The 14763-nt window shown below is 43.4% G+C and overlaps 1 long non-coding RNA gene across 1 annotated transcript in view; it reads right to left on the minus strand.

The window, feature by feature from the left end:
- LOC136637939 (uncharacterized) overlaps positions 1-14763 on the minus strand; it is a 50890-nt gene that overhangs the window by 20207 nt on the left and 15920 nt on the right. The gene's annotated exons all lie outside the window — the stretch shown is intronic.

Raw genomic sequence — 14763 nt, forward strand, 5'->3', positions numbered from 1 at the left:
CCTTGCATCTGGCATATCTAATCCCTAATCCCTAGTCCCCCTAATCTAACCATTTCTTTTCCATGTAAGCTTTCCATATGCAGGAGGATTTTGCTGTGACGTTACTTTAAACCAAGCAGAGTCCCTCATGCATTGTGAAATGCATAATGATACAATTCCACTGAAGACATGTACCACATGTCTGAACACCCTGATGCATTCTGCATTAGGGTGTTAACTTTGATCCTGGAATCAACCTTCACCATACAGATGGGAGACTCCTATCATGAACTATTTGCAATTATTTGCAAAGCCCTTGGATGCTGTCACATTCGCAGGGATGGCTTCCACTCTCAACAAAGTTCCCAAGGAAGTTAGACAACCATCAGGAACTAGTCTCAGGCCCTGGCAAGTACACTGAATTCCCATAATACTTCTGATGACCCAACAGTCCATTTTTCTCTTTTGTGACATTTAGAATAAGGAGGGTGTTGAAAAATAATTTTTAAGATGTGTTCACTTTGCAAAGAATTGACATATTTGCCTGGGTATACATGGTGCCCTAGAATATATGTTTGCCCTTATATTGGAACAGCAGCCTGGATGAAACAATTTGTGTGTCTTGAAATTCAAACATATTCCAAAACATGTGTTTACAAGATAGATCATACCAGCCATGAAGGAGCCTTCCTAATCTACATGGAAATATTTGACATGTTCTTTTAGGTATGTGTGCCAGCAGGCATCTGAAGTTGCATAAATACTGTACCATTCCTAGATGCCAAGGTACATATTCAGACAATTCAAATCAGAACACTACGTGGGCTACAATTCATGTACAGACTAATGGCTTTGGCTTTGTGAAACAGGAGTACAGCATGGGTGGGGTAAATAGTTTCTTTATGTCATCAGCTCCACTGTCAAATAAGCTAACATGTCAAAAATGAGAAAGGGAATGTTATATACCATCATTGTATTCACAATAAATGTGTACTAGTTTAATGTGTCTGCTTTAATTTAATTCTTTTTCTTGCCATAAGAGGCGACATGGCAAAAGAAATCAAATTGGCTTATCATATTACATCCAGCTGCCTTTTCAGCTTTGACCCCATTTTTATTTTCATTTTTATTCTAAAACATTGATATTCCATCTTTCCTACTAGGGGACAGCCAAAAGTGGCATACAAGGAATTAAACCACAGCAAGCAATAAAATAAAGCATGAAAAACAAATTGTAATCAGCAAAAACAAAACAAAACAAAACCCACATCCCATTACATCATAAAGTTAACATAACTTTAGTGAAGCAAAAAATAAACTACATAGCACTAGCCAACAGAAATCACTCACAAAAAGGATAAGGAAACTATCAAGTTTTTACAATGCAATAAAAAGAGATGCAGAACGGGGGCCTTTTTGGGCCTCTGATGGGAGATGATTATGATTGATGCCACTACTGAAAAGATCCTGCTCCTAGTGCAATGGCTACCAGGATCATGGTGCCCCCCGCAGCTTCTTCTTGAGTGCCACCATCTTGGATCTCATAAAATCTCACCAGATCCAAGATGACGGCAGTAGAGGACTTACCCCTCCTCGCCCCCAGGGCAAAGGTCTGCGATGCTGCCCACCCATGAGATACCACCGCCCATGTGCAAAGCCGCCCCCTACCTTTTGAGTGCGACAGAGCCTCATGTGCGTTAGAACCAACTGTGGAAGCCTTCTGAGGCTTATCCGCAGTCTTAAACTGTACTTCCAGAAAAGCAGAAGTACAGAAGTAGAAGTTTCTGACCATGTCGGGAGCCTCAGTGAGTCACACAGGCTCAGCACCTGGGGCATTTACTCCATTTTCCCAGTGCTAGGTCCGCTACTATATGATGGCACCCAAATCTCACAAGCTCTCATGAGATTCAAGATAGCGGCTCCCAAATTTTACAAGATCCAAGATGGCAGTGCCAGGAGAGTCGGTAGGAGGAGCAACTGGGGACATCCCGCAGCTCCCCTAGGAGTGCCATGGCACACAGTTTAGAAGCCACTGTCCTAGTGGATGCTTCATGCAGCTTTTGCACCCAGACCAAGGGCTCTGTTGATGATTTGAGTGTAGACAGAGGCCTGTGTGGGTGCGGACCAATTCCAATACTGTGAAACTAGTCATATAAACTACGCAGTATCAGAATCTTCACATCTCCTAAGCCATTGAGGCAGGGTAAGTTTCCATTGAGGAGTAGGATATTTGACAAACAGGAAAAAAAACCCAAGTTTGCTTGCTATCTTCACGGTGAAATGATTGTGGCAGGTATTTGTGCTCCCTGCAGTGTTTCTGTTCCAAATAGGACATATTCCTAAGAAGGGTGTGGTTCATCCTTTAACAATAACTTGGGTTAATCTCTCCATTGTGCCTCATGAACTGCCATGAATCTATCATTTGAACCACTCGGCTGAAAGAAACCAATGAGATTTCAATTTAGGATGTATATTCAATCTGTATAATGACCCTCATTTCTTTGTAGGTCTGCCTGCACATTTGACTTTTCCTAAACCAGTCCAATGAGAGGGAGAGAAAAGTGGTGGGCTTTGTTTGGGGAACTGGTTGCTTTTCACCTGGAGCCTTGGAACCCTTGGAATTATCCAAAGCACCCAGTTGAAGACACTTCCAAACGAAAATACAATTAATAGAGCTGGGGCAAAACATATGCAAACCTCATTCCTTTGGGTAGGCAAAGAACAGCATGAGCAAATTTTAGCTACTGGAATACAGAGGAGGAAAAGGGAATCTGAATGTAAGGCTCCTTTATGGCTGGAAACTATTAGCTCCAGGTTTTGTTTAAATAGCTCCCTGATGGCAGGCGAGAGGCAGTTTCCATATGTGTAGCCTTCATCCGACATCGGCTAGCTGGATTGACCATTTAATGCTCTCTGCCACTTCTGACAAAGTACTTCCTTCTGGATACTGGAGAGAGTGGATGTTTGCCAGCTTGCCACTGGCCCATAGCAGAATTACAAGCTCGTAAGTGATTCTGCTCCTCCCCAACACTACCAGGTGACCAGGAATTCTCGGGCAGACATAATATAAAATGTGTCACGCTTCCTCGGAAAGAAAATAAACAGGGTTCTGATGTCCACCTTGAGACATGAATGCATGGCTTTATGAGTCATTCTGTTCCACTCTGAGAGTGGTGGGAGGTCAGGAATGTGATCACCCTGTGCAGTGTTATCATGGTATAGAATTTGAATGGGATTTCATTGTTGTTGTTTCATGATACTTGGGATATTTGAATTGTGTTTATAAACCATATGACTGTCAAGCAGGGCCTCTGAAACTTAGAGCACAAGCCTATGCTTGTCTACTTAGAAGTAAGTCTCAGTTCCTTCAATGGGGCTTACTCCCAGGAAAGTGTAGATAGGATTGCAACCTAATTTTCTCAGGAGGTATAAAGTTTCTTTCAGGGGTATGAAGTTTATTTGGGACCCTTCCCTTCTCCATTGGATCATTATTTCATACAATCATTGGATCATCATTTCTATGAACTACGATATTTAAAGTATGTAGGCTTACACAAAATGTGAATGCTAATCTTCACACAATATATGCAAACATTTTCTTAGATCCCAGGAAATGTCTAACTTCCCTCTTTTGGCTCCCAGGCCACCTTTTTGACCATGTACCTCCTTGCATACCTCTCTGACTAAATCAGAAAATGTAAGATCCCAGGAAACTTTTGGGCCCCCTCCTTTGACTTCTGGACCCCCCCCTTTTGACCCCGGGGGGTGGGAGTCCAGCATCTATCCGCTGCACACTTCTCTCATGGGCCCTGATGTCAAGATGTGAGTTGGGTGGGGGAATAAAAAAACTCTTTAAACAAAACGCTAAGGGGCCAATCCAGCTGGTTCCTTATGCACTCTGTCAGCAGCAAGAGGTCTACTAACAGGGATGAGGACAGGTGAAAGGCAACTGAAAGGAAGTGGCAAGAAACTGGATCATGTCTAAATTAGGATGCAATCCTAACCAACTTTCCAGCTCTGAGGTAAGGGCAATACAGCTCGGAGGTAAGGGAACAAACATTCCCTTAGCCTGAGGAAGGCTCTGAGGCTGCCAACCTGCTGCAGGATGCAGCATGCACCCCATTGGCACAGCTATGCCAGTGCTGGAAAGTTGATTGGGATTTGGGCCTTAATTAATTACCATGAAAGATTTGGGAGATGAAGAGAAGAGGCACTTGTAATGTGTAATGCAGGGAGCAGGCAGGCAGGCAGGCAGGCGGTTCAAAGGAGTATTCAGATTTTTGCAGCAACCCAGTTCTGCTATTATCATCATCATCAACACCAGGGGTGCCCAAACCCCGGCCCTGGGGCCACTTGCAGCCCTCGAGGCCTCTCAATGCGGCCCTCAGGGAGCTCCCAGTTTCCAATAAGCCTCTGGCCGTCCAGTGATTTGTTGGAGCCCACACTGGCCCGATGCAACTGGTCTCAGTGTGAGGGCGATTGTTTGACCTCTCACATGAGCTGTGGGATGAGGGCTCCCTCCACTGCTTGCTGTTTCACATCTGCAATGCAGTAGCGGCAGCAAAGGAAAGGCCAGCCTTGCTTTGTGCAAGGCCTTTTATAGGCCTTGAGCTATTGCAAGACCTTCGTTCATACATGTAAGTTCATCTTTAACATATTCATTTATGTAAATGTATGTAAATTTATTCAAATTTGAAATGTAAATTAATTTTTTTTCCCGTGTCAGTGTCAGAGAGACACAGTGTCAGAGAGACAATGTGGCCCTCCTGCCAAAAACTTTGGACACCCCTGATCAACACCATCATCATCATGCAATGTTGCACTAGCCTCTGTACATTAAAAACAGAACATAATTCCCTGCTAGTGGTTTCTAACGTACAAATCACAATCCTCCCAATTAAACGTCTAATCCAGCTTTTAAAAAGTGGCAATTAAGGAAATCTGCACACATCTAGGAAATATTCTCTAATGCAATGGTTCTCACAGATGCAGCACTGGGACCCACTTTTAGAATGAGAATCTGTCAGGACCTGCAGGAAGTGATGTCATGACCGGAAGTGACATCATCATGCAGGAAAAATTTCATCATGCAGGAAAAATGCAGCCTAACAATTCTAGGCTGCAATCCTACCTACCCCAGGAGTAAGTTCCAATTACTATCACTGTTAAAAGCATATACATAGTAGCTTGTTCAAAGTACAGAGCTGTAACATTAACCCAAATGCAGTCACATACATGGTAGCATCAAGACTAATATCTTAAAAATAAAATATTGAAATGAATGGGACCCACCTGAAATTGGCTCACGACCCACAGTTTGAGAAACACTGCTCTAATGATTGGTGTTGCGAAATGGTGGGGTGCTGCCTAAGTTTGAGTGGAATAAGATATACATTGAAGGAAATGCATCCCTACAGACATGAACAGTACCCTAGAACAGAAGTATATGCTAGAGGGGCGCAGTACGATAAATACAGCAGGCGCTGTAACATGCTGTGCATGCGGCCCTCCTCCTCACTGTCGGGGCAGCAATGGCAATGCACAGCGTGTTGCTGTTACTGCCCCGTATGGCTCCAATGAAGAAGGGGAGAGGACATGTGCACAGGGCATTGCAGCACCTGCCATACTTACCATGCTGCCCCCCCCCAGCTACACTTCTGCCTTAGAAGTATGATTAAATGAGGGTCCACAGAACTGCCATAGGGATTTAATTTGGTTTTTCACACACATTACCCATACATTTTCACTCTTCTGGCTACTGTGCTGTTACGGCCAGGGCTTCTGTTTGTAAATGAATACAGGGATGGCTTGATTTTGCGTATACTACCTGATTCTGTGGACTATAAATAGATTTCATTGTATGTGCCCTGATCACAGCTGTGCATCTTTCTTGACTTTGTATGTGTAGGTGGCTTTGCTGGCTGCTACTGCTGCCACTGTCGATTACCGGCAAATGTAAAAGTTACTGGTGATTTATTTAGGCACCAAACCACCATGAGTCAGGCTTTGTGGCTGAGGGAAAGTGCTGCAGTGCTAAAACTTTCAATCAAGCCACAGGGTTGTCTCTATTTAAGAGCAGGATGAATCATGATCAAGTGACTCCCAGCAAGCTTCCGAATGCATTGTTGGCCCTACAAGACTATAATTAAAACTCTATCCCTTTAGCACAGGCAATTCTTGCAGGCGGATTCCTGTTCAGCCCCTCCTCTTGATGCCCCTCATGTCCACTACACAACCTTGATTGCCAGCATTATCTGCAACAATATTTGGAAGTCCACACACGAACGTGATACAGCCCACAGCCAACCAATCTTTTAAGCACTGAGTTAAAGCACAGGTTTAGAACCACTTCAGTGCCCAAAAGCATGGAGATGCAATAATTGATTTTACAACCGTAGATGAAATCTCGTTCAAAGCAAAGCTCGGGGTATTGAAAGGTTTCGTTTTTCAAACCAGGCACAATCAAGGTATTTGAGGCCTAATTCTCAAGTTAAGTCCCCAAACCTCTCTACAATATGTTCACATTTCATTTAATATGCTTTTAATGCCATTGAGAGCTAACAGCTTTTTTGTTCCCTCCTGCTGAGGCATGCATTCCAAGTGCCCCCCTATTTACAGTTCCAATTTCCGTTGCTACAGTATATTCTCATCTTAATGTGTTATTAATTTTTTAACCATTTTCCTCCTATTGCCTATTTGTGTATATGCATGCACAAGGTATGCATATGTAGAGCCATATAGTCATGGAGGAATCACAGACTAGACGGAAGTCTCCAGCATGTTGGATTTTTTGCTTTTTGTTTGTTTTTGGTCTAGCAACATTGGTCAACATTTCTTCATTCACAGAAGGACTAAGGCTATGTACCCCCCCTTCTGGGCTTCCAGGGAGCCACTTCTTAGCTATAGAAGAAGGAAGTGGAGCAGAGCAATGATGCAAACTGACTGTGACATTGCTAGGGGGTGCCTTAGGAGCCCATGGGCCCTCAACCAGTGCTGAACCTGGAGTTCAAAGATAGATCTCAAGAAGTGGGGCTTTTGAAAATCAGCTATTAATATTTGCTACACCTAGCCTATAAAAGAAGATAATGTTCCCTGTATGAAAACCTGATGTGAGGGGTGTCCCTAAAAGGGGGGGTCTCGGGGCGTCATCTGGTGGGGTGCCGAGGGTCGGCTGGATGGTCTCATGGGACCCCTGGGTGGGGTGTCCACCTCCCTGGGGTTCCTTGCAGGGGAAGCCTCAGACCAAGCCAGGGGGAGGGGTTCACGACACCCTTTTCCTCCTCCCTGGAGACAGCACTGAGGCCCTTGGTCTACAGACAGGGGCTCCGGCTCCAGCTCCAGCCTCCTGCCTTCCCTCTCCAGAACTGCCTGTCATCACAGGCCTCCCTGCTTTCATCCTCCCCAGCCACACTCTCGGCTCCTCCCCTTCCTCCCTCTCCAGGCTTAAAGGGGCCCTGACCCTGGCCTGCTTCCCTTCTCTTTGGTGGTTAATGGTAACTCGGCCTCGCTCACTGCTCAGGTCAGGTGAGCCCTGGGGGGGGCCGGTCTCTCCCACCCGGCTGCCCTACATCTTACCTGGTCAGCTGGAGAGGTGGTGGCGGCTCTATGGCCAGGCAGTTCTGCCCCTGGACTGCAGCCAGGTAAGGCAGGGGTCGGACAAGGGCTCGACCCCTGACACCTGATGTGTAGCAGTTGCTGATTATCCATTAGACTGGCAGGAACCCATCCTATGTGGTCCCTCTGGAGAACATGGTGATGAGGTCTCCCAAAAACATGGAGAATCAGGGCTCCTAATACAGGCACGGGAAGGATCTATTACATGGCCCAGCCATGAGATGCAGAACATTTCTATGGTACTGCTACAGTTTGGGAGTCTGCTACAGTCTGCTACTTGGGTAATGTACATACTAAAGCCAACCTTCTTTTGATACTTGGCACAAGCATGCAAAAGATGGTGGACAGCTTTTTATGCATCTTGGAAGTAAGCTCCAGTGAAATCACATGGACTTGCTGCCAAATAAATATATTTAGGAGCACAGTGCAAGCTTTCATTCATGCATGCTAACGCATTCCCACCACACCTTTACCCAAGATGAATTTGTTCTCCCTGAAATCATTAATACAGAGGTTCTGTGTTTCATGTACCAACACCACACCTTTATTGTACTTGCTGCTAGGACATATTTTAACTTGGGCCAGCAGTCTTTGTGATAAGGAAGTGCAGTAGGAGTGCCTTTATTATTATTATCATGCAGCCTCTAGCTCATAAGTTGTAATAATGCCCATCTTACTCAGTAGAGTCAACAGTGTCAAGTGTTGTCTTGCATAGTTTCCCAGAAGTTCACAAAAGATTATTTTCTGCTATGTAGAAGGTCTACTCTACCTCAACAATGGTTTCATATGGATATCTTAATTCCTGTAGGTTACCCAGTCAGTCTTCTAATTAGTGATGGTTCTGAACAGAACCACCCTGTGAGTTATCTTGTGTACTCTCCGGTGGGACACATTGATTTGCTTCTGGAAGCTGGACTGGATGGGTTCTTGGCCTGTTCCACCAAGGGTCTTCTTATGTCCTCATCTTATCAACACAGCATGAAATCGAAATTTGATTGGGCTTATAATGCCTCTATAATATAATATAATATAATATAATATAATATAATATAATATAATATAATATAATATAATATAGCCTCAATACAAGGCAATATTACAACCCCCAAAATTGAACCTTTGCTATGATTAATAGTTACATTGCTAATTAATTGAAAGCCATCCTCCATCCTTGCCTCCCATCTATTTATGTCTTATTTTACCAGAAGCTCTGGGAGAACTACATTTCCCAGTCCTCCCTGCTAAGTTAGTGTGCCAGGTATTGGGAAAGGGGGAAGAGAGATCCGTATTTCTTCTCCTGTCTCCACCAGAACAGCAAGAAGGATAAGGGACTGGTTGGGTGGCAGTTGTGCAAGGGTGAGTTGGATGCTAATGGGGGGGGGGGGCTTGTGGAAGGGGTTTGTCACAATCCAAGCAACATTATTGGTGATGCAACACAATCTAAAATAGACTTGGAATTGGGTTCAAACAACCTGAGCTATTCCTGAGTTTAGGGAAATGGCTATTCCCCTCCTTCAAATCCAATTCTAAGTTTGATTTGGGGGGGGGGGGATTTACCAGTTCTAATAACATCAAATCTCTTGCAAAAAAAGGGGAGGGATTATGCTTACAAAGTGATCTCATGAGCATAATTTTCTGTCCTTTTAGACACATTTTAACCTATGAAGGTTTAGAGAAGTTATTCCTTTGTTTTTGATTGTGTCATAGAAAAAGTAGCAACCAATTTCTTGTGTATCAAATGACTGAAGGTCGTTTTAAGTGGGTATGTCGTTCTGATAGAAGTAATTATACAACTTGGTGGATTGATGCATTTCTTTGCGTCAGTGCCAAAGAGACTCGGGTACCTGCAGTTACTTCACTATTTTATATAGGAATAGAGGTGATTTTCATCAGGTATGTCTTAGGCAACCTCTCTGCTCAAAATCATCCCTCCCAAACTGTTTTTTTCCTTTAAAAAATATCTATTGGAATTTTTTTTACCCATATTTACATGTAGCATGTAGTTAGACCTAAAGTCTCCCAGCAAGCAAAATGATCAAGAACTCTATGTTTATCCCAGAGATGTAGTAGACTGCTTACTCTCAAGGCTTCTCACTCTCAGTCATCTCTGCAAATATTGTTTCACATTTTTTTTTGCTAACTTTTCTCCAACAGAAGCTATCACTGTGCTGTAATAATATAAGGAATGGCTGATAAATACTACAGTTGACCTTCCTTATCCGTGAGCTTGGCATCCACGGATTGGAATATCAGTAGAAGCCGAGCCCACTGCTGGAGGGCCTCATAGGACCTCCCAGACGTGACCAGAAGTGACTTTTGGACATGCCTGGGAGGGGTTCTGAGGCAGGGGGAGGCCATGTGCAGCCTCCCTGTGCCTCAGAAGGCCTTCCAGTTGCGACTGGAAGGCACTTCTGGTTTGCCAGAGCAAACTGGAACTGCCTTAATGTCACTTCCAGGAGGTTTCTGCACAAGTTCCCCCCATGGAATTCGGTATCCTTGGGTGGTCCTGGGACAGATCCCTCATGGTTACCTAGGGGCCACTATATTCAGTGCTGATGATAGAGGTAGCAGAATATGAACTTTGAAGCGGTTTTAGGAACTACCGTCACACACATGTGGTAGCTCATCTCCTCACAGGAGTAGGTAAAGTCAGTAGTCTGCCAATTACACTGGCTACTAGTAACTTTTCAGTCACAATTCAAGGCAGCCATCATTACCTATAAACATATCTGAGGAAGAAACAATTCATTAATGATCCTACAACTAATAAAGCCATGCCTTCAGACAAGAACTTGTGCTGGAATCCATCTAACCAGGAAGGGATGGCCTATAAAGTCACCGAACAAGATCTTTGTGACCCTGGCAACTCAGGTTTGGAAGTCCTCCCAAGGAAAGCTCACCTTTTTCTTGGGCCAAATCTAGATACCGTGTTTTGGAACTGTTCCCCTAAGAATGATACAACTGACATCTCTTTCATTTGCTCTGGTATTATTTTATTAGGTGAGGGCATGCTCTACAGAACTTGCAGGGAATTTCCTTTTCCAGGTAGGTGGTGTACCTTTATGTTTGCTTGCTTTTTTTTTTTTAAACTTCCTGTGTGCTATGCTTTATTTATCTCTTGGCACTGATTCTGATGGTGAAGTTCTTGCGCACCCTTTGAGCCATTCAAGAGCTGGCAGCTTTCCTAAACCTCTCATCTGTCATGCCCCAGCCATCATGGTTCTGAAGGTGCAAGCATTAACATTTACAAACGGGAACAAGGAACTATTTCCTTAACCTTTCAAAGGCCATGGATATATATCTCCTTCAGCTAGAACATGACTTTGGCCTGGAGCCTGATTATATTGACAAAGACCATAGTCTTCAAACCACATTCTAAGGACAGATCCCTCTGATAATCTTCAGTGAGGGTTGTTACAGTATCTCGGAGACAGCAATTACAGCCATGAAACTTATTTTAAAAATGCTAATGAAGCCAGAGCATACTCAGTGTTTGCTAAAAATCTGTTACAAAATGACTTACAACATCAAGGGCATGGATGGACACTGGCAGCCCAGGATCACATCTGGACCCTCACCATCTCCATACCACATAAGAAAAGGGCTGCTTCCAACCTGCAAAGTTCCCCTCTGCAGTGCAAGAGAGGACATTCTAGAGGCCTCAGGAAAGCTTTCTTTCTTTCTTTCTTTCTTTCTTTCTTTCTTTCTTTCTTTCTTTCTTTCTTTCTTTCTTTCTTTCTTTCTTTCTTTCAGAATCGTCCCAACATTCTGTCAGATGGGAATGTGTGCACTGCTTTTGCCCGGACAGCTTCTTGGCAAGGAAGAACCCAGGTCTGTAGCCTGGAGCACGCAACAACTCAGTAGCGTAGCTAGAGGAGGAGGGCAAAACACCATGTAAGCAGCCCCTCCCACTTGCCAACAGCAATACACAGGAGACATCATTTGGTTTGGCAAGTGCCTATGTATTGCCATTGCTGCCCAGAATGGCTCCAACAGTGAGGGGGAGGGGTTATTTACATGGTGCTTTCCCACTGGTGCAATTTCAAGAAAGCACCTCTGCACCCGTTGAAGAGAGTTATTCAGGAGTAGACTTCCACCCACAAAAAAGTATTAAGAATATGAGGTTGTCTAAGGATCTTTGCATTTGGGCCAGTTGTTTCTATAGGACATTCAGGTATTCAGAAACTGCATTTCAGTTACTCTGTTTTATTGGTTTATTTGTCTTTCTTTCCTTTTCTTTCTTTCTTTTTTATTTTGTTAGGATTGGATCTGAACTTGCATTATCAAAATGAAGCACATGAAAAGAATCTTCCCTACCCTTCTTCCCCACTGCAGTTCCTTACTTCCTGGAACGCCTCTCCTGAGGACTGGAGATCCTCAGAAAGGGGTGAAGTAAGACAGGGGGCTGAAGGGGAAGAGGGAAATACCTGGCAATCAAGCACAGGCTTTTTAAAGGTGCGAGGGTCTCCTGTGAGAATAAGGGGGTAGTGATGATCCCTTGTGCAACTGATGATCCACTCGCATACCTAGTGTCCAACCCATTGTTTTTTTCACTGTAGAAAAATTAATTTAGTTTTGTTTTTCACTTCCCTGATGGGCCTTTGTGAATGGAAAGGTGATATATAAATTTCAAGATTAAATCAAATGAAATCCTTTCCCACAATGAATGATGTGCATATGGAAAATGGGTGTTAAACATATTATCTTGTGATAAGAGAGAAGCACTGTGACGTTCCTGAGGGGTGTCACAACAAAGTTATCAATTTTAGTAGCAGAAGGTTGGTATATCTTTCATGGGGTGCAAAACTGGTGAATACTACTAAGGCACCATGCCACAAACAGGGAAGGGAAATGCTAGTCGGAGACCATGATAGGATGCATGGTGCGGCACAGTCCCACACCACATCCTCTTGCTGTTTTCACTAACAGATCACAAAAGCTGATGCAGACATACCCATAGGCAAGGAGCATGATTTGAATAAAGCCCCATTGAATAAAGGGTGCAACCCAGCCGAAGTTAAGCACTTTTAAGTATCATTGATTTCAAGGAGCAAGACTTGCTTAATGAGACAGAGAAGTACAGAACTATGGTTGGAATGCACCCATGCATCATTACATTGAAACTTATTTCCTGACTCTTGAATTCTCGCCACATTTCCTTGGGAGAAAACTTCATTGGTTCCAACCAAAATATCATTCAAGGCAATGTGCTAGGGCCTTCAAGAGTGCTCTTCATCCAGAATGGTTTCTGGACAGCTCTAGTTCATTGCAGTGGTTCCCCTTCTCTCTATTTCCATTTCGTTTTCATTCCCTTATTCACAAAACCGCATTCCATTACACTTTTGTTTGACCTTTGGAATATTTACAGTGCAAAGTTACGTTACGCATCTGGCATCTGGGGCACAAAAATTCTTAACACCCCCCTCACACACACACACACACACACACACACACTCCATATCCCCTTAATGCCCTCCACACACTGTATAACCATTAGGGGGTGTCTTAGAGACCTTTGAAGGGCACTTCTGGTTTTCACCAAAAACCAGGAGTGCCCTTCAAAGGCCTCTAAGACACCCTCTAAAGATGTGCTGCCCAGGGCCCTTTACCCCACCTTAGCTATGCCACTGTAGTGCAATCTTATATGTGCATATTCAGAAGTAAATCCAATTGTGTTCAATGGGGCTGATTCCCAGGAAAGCATGTCACAGGAGTGCAGCCTACGAAGATCCTATCAAATACAGTGTACACTGTGGATAGCCGTCACATACTGACATTTTCCCAGGCGATGTGGCGGTTCATAACTCAGCCCATGGAGTCATTATTCTTCAGTCCCAGCAGATTTTTTAAAATGTATTAACTAAGGTGTGTCCCTGATATCACTTTCAAGGCCCTGTTGGAATCCGTGGGGAAATAAAGAACATTGATACAGCAAATAAGGGCGCAAAACAATTGCTTGGGTTGTCAAGAAATCAAGTCTTAGCCCACAGAAGAATGCATTAACATCTCCGGGTTTTTGTACTGAAGAGATAAAGTGACTAGTAACTATTCTCCATAAACAAAGGTTTTGGCAAACGCAAGTCATGTCTTTACACTATGCTATGCATACCTTGCATTTATTGACTGGCTTCCAAATCTGAAGCTTTCCCATGGGAAGACAAAGAAACAATGGCAATTTCTTCTGAATGAAACGCTCTTTACAGGTGAAGGGTAAACATACAGTGTACAGCCTGAGAGTTTGCTTTTAACTGCACAAGTGGTCAATTACATAACTCATTAAAATAGCTTTGAAAGGAATTCCACATGGGAGGATAAAAGGAGGAAGAGGACAGTACATCAGAAAGAGAAAGTAAGAGGTAGGCACCTAAGCCCCTCTTTTGAGAAAAAGAAAGTCTTTAAAAACCCAAAGGATATATCATTGAATTGAAATGACTGTTCAGAAGATGATTTTTCCGAATTCTGCACTAATTTCGCCAAATTTGGAATACATGAGTGAACATGTAAAAACATGCTGGTTTTAGATTCAGAATTTTCCGACAAAGGAAAGTGCATTGAATAATTCTCTGATTGCAATCTACTGAAGCAGAGGAAAATCTTGCATTATTTGATACATATTTGCAATATTTGTTATATGACAATGATGGGAAAGAAGGAAAGCCATAGAACAGTGTTTCTAAACGGTGGGTTGTGACCCACTAGGTTGGTCGTGAGCCAATTTTAGGTGGGTCCCCATTCATTTCAATATTTTATTTTTAATATATTAGGCTTGATGCTACCATGGTATATGACTGCATTTGGGGAACTGTTACAGACCTGTACTTTGAACAAGCTACTATGTATATTCTTTTAACAATGATAGTCAATGGGACTTAGTCCTAGGTAAGTGTGGGTAGGACTGCAGCCGAGGGTTAAAAATCTTCCTGCTTGATGGTGTCACTTCCAGTCATGACATCATTTCCTGTGGGTCCTGACAGATTCTCATTCTAAAAAGTGGGTCCCAGTGCTAAATGTGTGAGAACCACTGCCATAGAATATTTTAGGGTAGTATCAGAACAGATGTGAGATAAAAGGCACTGGGCAAAACAGGATAGACAAGAAGTTGAAAGTGCGTCATTATACTACACATGATGTTAAGTATGTCATTGTAGTTCTGACTTTTTAAGAGACCAA

Source organism: Tiliqua scincoides, chromosome 1, assembly GCF_035046505.1.
Source record: "Tiliqua scincoides isolate rTilSci1 chromosome 1, rTilSci1.hap2, whole genome shotgun sequence".
Taxonomy (NCBI): Eukaryota; Metazoa; Chordata; class Lepidosauria; order Squamata; family Scincidae; genus Tiliqua; species Tiliqua scincoides.